The sequence below is a fragment of the Echinops telfairi genome, unplaced genomic scaffold, assembly GCF_000313985.2.
Source record: "Echinops telfairi isolate 266 unplaced genomic scaffold, ASM31398v2 ScPeMD7_15;HRSCAF=58, whole genome shotgun sequence".
In the NCBI taxonomy this organism is placed as follows: domain Eukaryota; kingdom Metazoa; phylum Chordata; class Mammalia; order Afrosoricida; family Tenrecidae; genus Echinops; species Echinops telfairi.
The window spans coordinates 11123169-11129718 of NW_022103912.1; the positions used below are offsets into that span (position 1 = coordinate 11123169).

At 43.7% G+C, this 6550-nt stretch overlaps 1 pseudogene; it reads left to right on the forward strand.

The window, feature by feature from the left end:
* The first annotated feature begins 1413 nt into the window (after positions 1-1413).
* LOC101644069 lies at positions 1414-3660 on the forward strand (annotated as a pseudogene).
* The last annotated feature ends 2890 nt before the right edge of the window (positions 3661-6550 follow it).

The window sequence follows — 6550 nt, forward strand, 5'->3', positions numbered from 1 at the left end:
GACAGAGCAAAACCAAGCAACAATGTACAACAAAACAGGAACAACAACAAACCACTGACAAAGAACAAATTAAAACACAACAAGAAAGAAAAGCTTGTAGTTAATTCAAGGATCGTTGGCCTTTAGGAGTGTTTTCCAGTCCAGTCTGTTGGGACACCTGGCCCCAAAGTCCGCCTTCAGCATTCCCTAGGGACCTTGTGGCTCCATTCCCTGCTGTTCTGCTGCACTCCCTCGGTGCTTTGCTTTGGTGTGGCGGGATTAGATCGGGTGCAATTCCCACACTGTGTCTCTGCTCACGCTTCTTTTAAAGGCAGCTTACAAACTATGTTTTCTCCCTTGAGCAAAACCTCAGGGCCTTGGGTGCTACATCATCGACGTATTTAACTATGCTGTGCAAAAAGAATTTTGAGGAACTATTGAAAATATGGCCTCAGACGCAGAGTCAGAAAAAAGACTTTGCTGTTCGGTAGAAAGCTTCCCACAGGAAGGACTGAGGCAAGCACACACCCCACAAAGACTGTACAACTGTCACGCTCAGACAAGCCATTTCAATCTACAAAAGAAACAGTGGAGGTTTTGTCGGCATATTAAATTGTAATGTATGCTGATCTTAGCAAAAAATTCCAACCTGGCGGGGGGGAAAAAAATCAATCAATCAAAATGCCTCGGGTCACTGTGAGGAGGGTCACTGAATCTGAGCCAATTCAAGGGCAACCGCAATAATAACAAGCTACAAAAGCAGGCAAGATTTCGGAGAGGGTCTCTAGAATGGAGCCTAGTTCAGCAATGTGTAGAGCCATTTGTGTTGTGTACTTACAGCTGACTTTCAGAAGGAATCACAGTATTTCCTCAAATGCGAAACCTGAGGTCTTTATTTGATTTTCAAGGTCTTCATCAGCGCGCTCTGCAGCATGCAGCTCTATTTTCAAAGGATGGGGGAGGGAGCCGCTCTCTCCCGCAGAATGATGCCGCTTCAGCTCGCTGTAACAAGGGAGCAATGGTCTCCATGAATATCACAAGGGGAATGTGGCATGGCAGACGTTTATTTATCAGGTCAGGGGATGACAGGGTGGTGGAGACGCAGTGGTGCCCTCAACAAACAACATTGAGAAGACTAGGAACTGCAGAACACTTCATTGTGCTCATGCGGAGTCTAGACCCAGATAGAGGCAGTCGTTTAAACCGAATAAGTTACCGCGAGGCTGAAAATCAAAAGAAGTGTGTGTGTCAAGGTTAGCGTCTTTCCCCATATTTATTTAAGGCTGAAAATCAAAAGAAGTGTGTGTGTCAAGGTTAGCGTCTTTCCCCATATTTATTTAATCTAAATACATTTAGATTATTTTTAATCTATTGAGCAACTAAACCAAGAGATTATTGAGCCACCGAACCAAGCAGCTGGACTTCAGGGTGAGCATGGCGTCAGGACTGGAAGAGGCTCCTTAACCACTTGTCATGTGCAGGCGGCACAACCTTGCTTGTGAAAAGTACATGGTTGAAGCACTCACGGATGGAAAAAATCAAAGATTACAAGTGCCAGGTGGCACAGAGCCACCCACATGGGAGGGCAGGTTGGGGTCAGCTGGTGAAGGCAGCAGACTTGGGAGCTGTGAGTGGTGACTGCTTCTCCTGCTGTCACCCTCCTCCGCAACACTGCTTGGGATAAACAAGGTGCACATCAAAGAGACAAAGGGGGGAAATTCTTACACAAGGTGTTTACTGGGTATATTTGAAGAAGATGCCACAGCTCTTTCCAACTGGAAGAATTTGTAACTTATATTGGAAGCAGCATACAGAATATTCTCAGGGAAATGGCCAGTGGTGGGGTGATCATGCAGGAGACCATAGAAGGCTTGGAAGTCACCCTAACCCAGCCCTCACCAAACTCCCTGTAAATTGAATCCTAACCCAAAAGGCTGGGGACCATAATGCTAAGAATAAAACAGTCCTTTATCTGTTTTATCTACCTAAGGCAGTCAGTTTAACCTCACACAGGGTGGAGATTTAGTGACTCAGTCCCAGGGGACGTGGCAGAAGGCCCGGCCCTGGCCTGTTCAGTGACAGGTGTGGAGGGTGAAGAGAGGCAATACTACTTGCAGATCACTTCTTTGGATGGAAAAAAAGAAATCTTCAATTTCATAAAAAGGACTTTGAAGCGTGGATCTGTACAAGAAACAACATACCTAAGCAAATATATTCACGGAAAATGGAGAGGAAAAAGGTGCTCGAATAAGAAGCTGTTACTCCTTCCCCATCTCTCCAACAGAGTCATGAGAACCTTCAGCCAGCAGGACCATCTCAGCTACCAGCTGCTCGTACCAGCAATTCTTCAGGATCTTTAGGATCTGAGTCCACAACTTTGGCCACCCTATCTCTAGATCCCCTTGTTGCCCTGAGAATCCCAGTACCATCTGGCATCACTTCTCCCATGTGTGAAGATCAGGTTGGCCAATCCCAAGCCTCTGGCCAAGGAGGCAGGCGTACGAACCTGTTTGGAGACTCCGAGACACATACGCAATCTGAAACAGAAGAGCCTATTCTTCATCAGCCTGCTTATTATCTGGCTCCTCAGTTCTATGGAGGTGAAATTAGATGATAATCCAGATGCTGTTTATGAAACAATGCATAATATCTTAGCTGCTTGGGCCAGGCATAACATCTGTTGCATGACAGAATCACATTTATTATGCACTTGTGACTATTTAAATTTAATTGACCCATACACATGTGTTATAAGACCGTGTTTCCATTAGCCAGTATAGTTTCATATACTACACACTAGGAAAATACGCACCTTTGGGGATCTGTGCTACAGATAACAGGACGGAGATGTGTGAGTAAAATCTGTCATCAGTGTGCTATATACATGAATCAAACAAAGAGAAGGGTTGTAACTGTGTTGGACTAGCAACACAGATAGCCTTGCATGCTATGCTGAATCAAAGGGTATCCAAGAAGCAAATTGAAATAGAGAGAGTAAAAGAGAAGCAATAGAAGAAACAATAAATAAAAGCAGGTCAAAAAAGACTTAGAACAACAACGTTGGTAGATAATGAAGAACCCTTTGCTGTCTGTGGCAGCTACATAGTCTCCTGTCAACTTGAGGAAAGGAGTGGAGTCTAGCCTGTCAATCAGGTCATACATAGCCAATCATGCCTCTGTGTGAGCATGGCCTTCTTTGAGGATTCTGGGAACTCCAGTCTTCCTCCCTGGAGGCAGGACACACTCTCTCCCTGCTTCGTATTCCTGTTGACAAGACGCACAGAACTACACTGATGGAGCCAGAGCCCTGGAGCTGGAGGAGCCACATGGAAGCCCACGCCAGTGTTGAGATGCTCCCATTGCGACTTGTCCACAGACTTTCCACCCACTGGTCTATGATCTTCCTGCATTCAGCATCATTGCATGTGTTGCACGAGTCTGAAGAGGAATTTATAGACTATATCAGACATATGGGCTAATATCGGACTTATGGACTTGGTCTGGACTGGGCTGGGATGCTCTCTCAATATACAATTGCTCTTTAATAGAAAGTTCTTTCTTATACACATACGAGTGTCTCAGGACTTGGTTCTCTAGTCAACCCTGACTAACACATTGTCCTCAGCAGTAGCCAGACAGAATTTTGGAGAAAAAGAAAAGAAAAGAGAGTCAGAAGCATAAGCTTAACCTTGTTTTTGGTAGTTACTGTCCCTCTCCCCAGTCCCACTGGGATTCAACCACAATTTCTGCGGTGAAATGGTTCAAGGCAACCACCAGGTTGAAATAAAAAGGAAGAGACTAAGTTCTATATTTGCTTACTTGTTTCAGCTTTACCTTTTAAAACAATTTAAACTTCTATAGGAAAAAAAAGATCAAGGACAGCAACTCTCAGTATTATATATAGTTGTTATTGTTGGTTTTGTTGTTATTGTTGTTAGGTGAGTCAGATATGACTCCCAGAGACCTTATGCACAACTGAACGAAATACTGCCTGGTCCCGCGCCATCCTTACAAGTGTTCCTATGCCTGAGCCCATTGATGGACGAACCAGTGTGTCTATCCATCTCATCAAGCGTCTTTCTCCTTTTTGCTATCCCACTATTTTACCAAGCATGGCATCCTTCTCCAGGGACTGGCTCCTCCTGACAAAATGTCTAAGTAAGTAAGACAAAGTCTTGCCATCTTTACCTCTAGGGAGCACGCTGCCCGTACTTCTTCCAAGAGAAATCAGCGTGCCCATTTAGCAGCCATGGCACGTTCAATATTCTTCTCCAGCACCATCGTTCAAATACATCCATTTTTCTACAGTCTTCCTTAGTTAACATCCAATGTTCGCATGCATTTGAGGCGATGAAAAATACCGTAACTTGGGTCAGGCTCACCATAACACTCAAAATCACGTCCCTTCTTGGCAACACGTAAAAGAGGTCATATGCAGTAGATATACCAAATGCAATGTATCCTTTGATCTCCTGACTGCCGCTATCGTGAGCATTGATTGTGGAGCCACACAAGATGAAATCCTAAATAACTTCAATAATTTCTCCATTTAGCTTTATGTTACCTATTGGTCTAGTTGTGAAGATTTGGGTCTTTACATTGAGTTGTAATCCGTAGTAACGACTACAATCCTTGATCTCCATTAGCAAGTGCTTCAAGTCCTCCTCACTTTCAGCAATCAAAGTTGTGTCATCTGCATATCACGGGTGTTAATAAGCCTTCCTCCAGTCCCGATGCCACATTCTTCTTCATATAATTCAGCTTCTCTGATGGTTCGCTCAGCATGTAGATTGAATAAGTTTGGTGAGAGGATACAACCCTGTTGCACACCTTTCCTGATTTTAAACCCTGAAGTATTCCCTTGTTCTGTTCACACAACTGCCTCTTGATCCATGTACAAGTTCCACATAAGCACAATGAAATATTCTGGAATTCCCATTCTTCTCAAGGCTATGTATAGTTTGTTATGATCCACACAGTTTAAGGCCTTGGTGTGATAGCTACATAATCTAGTGCCAATTTGGGACTTGAGAGGATCAAGGGTGAAGGGGTGGAGTCTAGTCTATCAATCAGATCATAGCCAATGAGGCCTCTGTGTGGGCATGGCTTTCTCCAGAGAATTCTGGGAAATCTGGTATTTCCTCCTGGGAGGCAGGAGAAAATCTCTCTCTCTCTGCTCACTCCCTGGGAGACATTGCAACTGACAAGACACATGGAACTATGCTAGTACCCTGAGCTGGAGAAGCCACATGGACCTACCCTGATGCAACCAGACCTCTGAAGGCGGAGAGGCCACATAGAGACCCCTGCCAGTGCTGAGGTGCTTACAACGTCACTAGATCCAAAGACTTTCTACCCATTGGCCTGTGATCGTCCTGCATTCGGTGTCATTGCATGTGTTTCATGGGTCTAAGAGGACTTTATAGATTGGTATCAGACATATGGGCTAATATCGGACTTATGGGCTTGGACTGGACTGGGTTGGGATGCTTTCTTAATGTACAATTACCCTTTATATAAAACTCTCTTATACACATATGAGTTTCTGTGGATTTATTTCTCTAGTCTACCCGGACTAACACACTTGTCAAGTCCACGAAACACAAATTTCTGGTATTTTATGCTTTCAGCCAAGATCCATCTGACATTAGCAATGATATTCCTTGTTCCATGTCCTCTTCTGAATTGGCCTGAACCTCTGGCAGCTCCCTGTCAATATAGAGCTGAAACCTTTTTTGGATGATCTTCAGCAAAAGTTTACCTTCATTTGATATCAATAATATGTTCTATAATTTGAGCATTCTGTTGGGTAACCTTTCTTTGGAATGGGTATAGTCAGTCAGTTGGCCAAATAGCTCTCTTCCAAATTTCCCAGCATTGCCAAGTAAATGCTTCCAGTGCCTCATCAGCTTATTGAAACATTTCCATCAATTCTTAGAGCCTTGTTTTTGACAGATGCTTTCAGTGCAGCTTGAGCTTCTTCCTTCAGCACCACTGGTTCTTGCTCAGATGGTACCTCCTGAAATGGTGGAATGAGAACTAGTTCCTTTTGGTTTAGTGACTCGTCTATTCTTTCCATCTTCTTTTGATGTCTCCTGCAGCATTCAATATTTTGCCCATAGAATCTAAATATTTCAGCTCGGGCTTGAGTTTTTTTCTTGAGGTGTTTCCGTTTAAGACATACTGAGCATATTCTTCCTTGGGGGGTTTCTACCTCTAGATCTTTGCACATTTCATTACAGTATTTGGCTTTATCTTCTCAAGCTCCCCTTTGAAATTTTCTACTCAGCTCTTTGACTTCGTCATTTCTTCCATTTGCTTTGGCTACTGTACGATGAAGAGCAAGTTTCAGAGCCTCTGCTGACTTCCACATTGATGCTTTCTTTCTCTCCTGTCTTTTTTAATGACCTTTTTCATTAAAAGGTCAAAAGACATGCTTTCTGCATGTCTGATGTTCTGATGGCCTCCCACAGCTCCTCAGGTCTTCTGTCAATAGTGTACAATGCGTCAAATCTGCTTTTGAGATGTTCTGGAACTTCAAGTGGGATAGACTCAAGGTCTAACTTTGGCT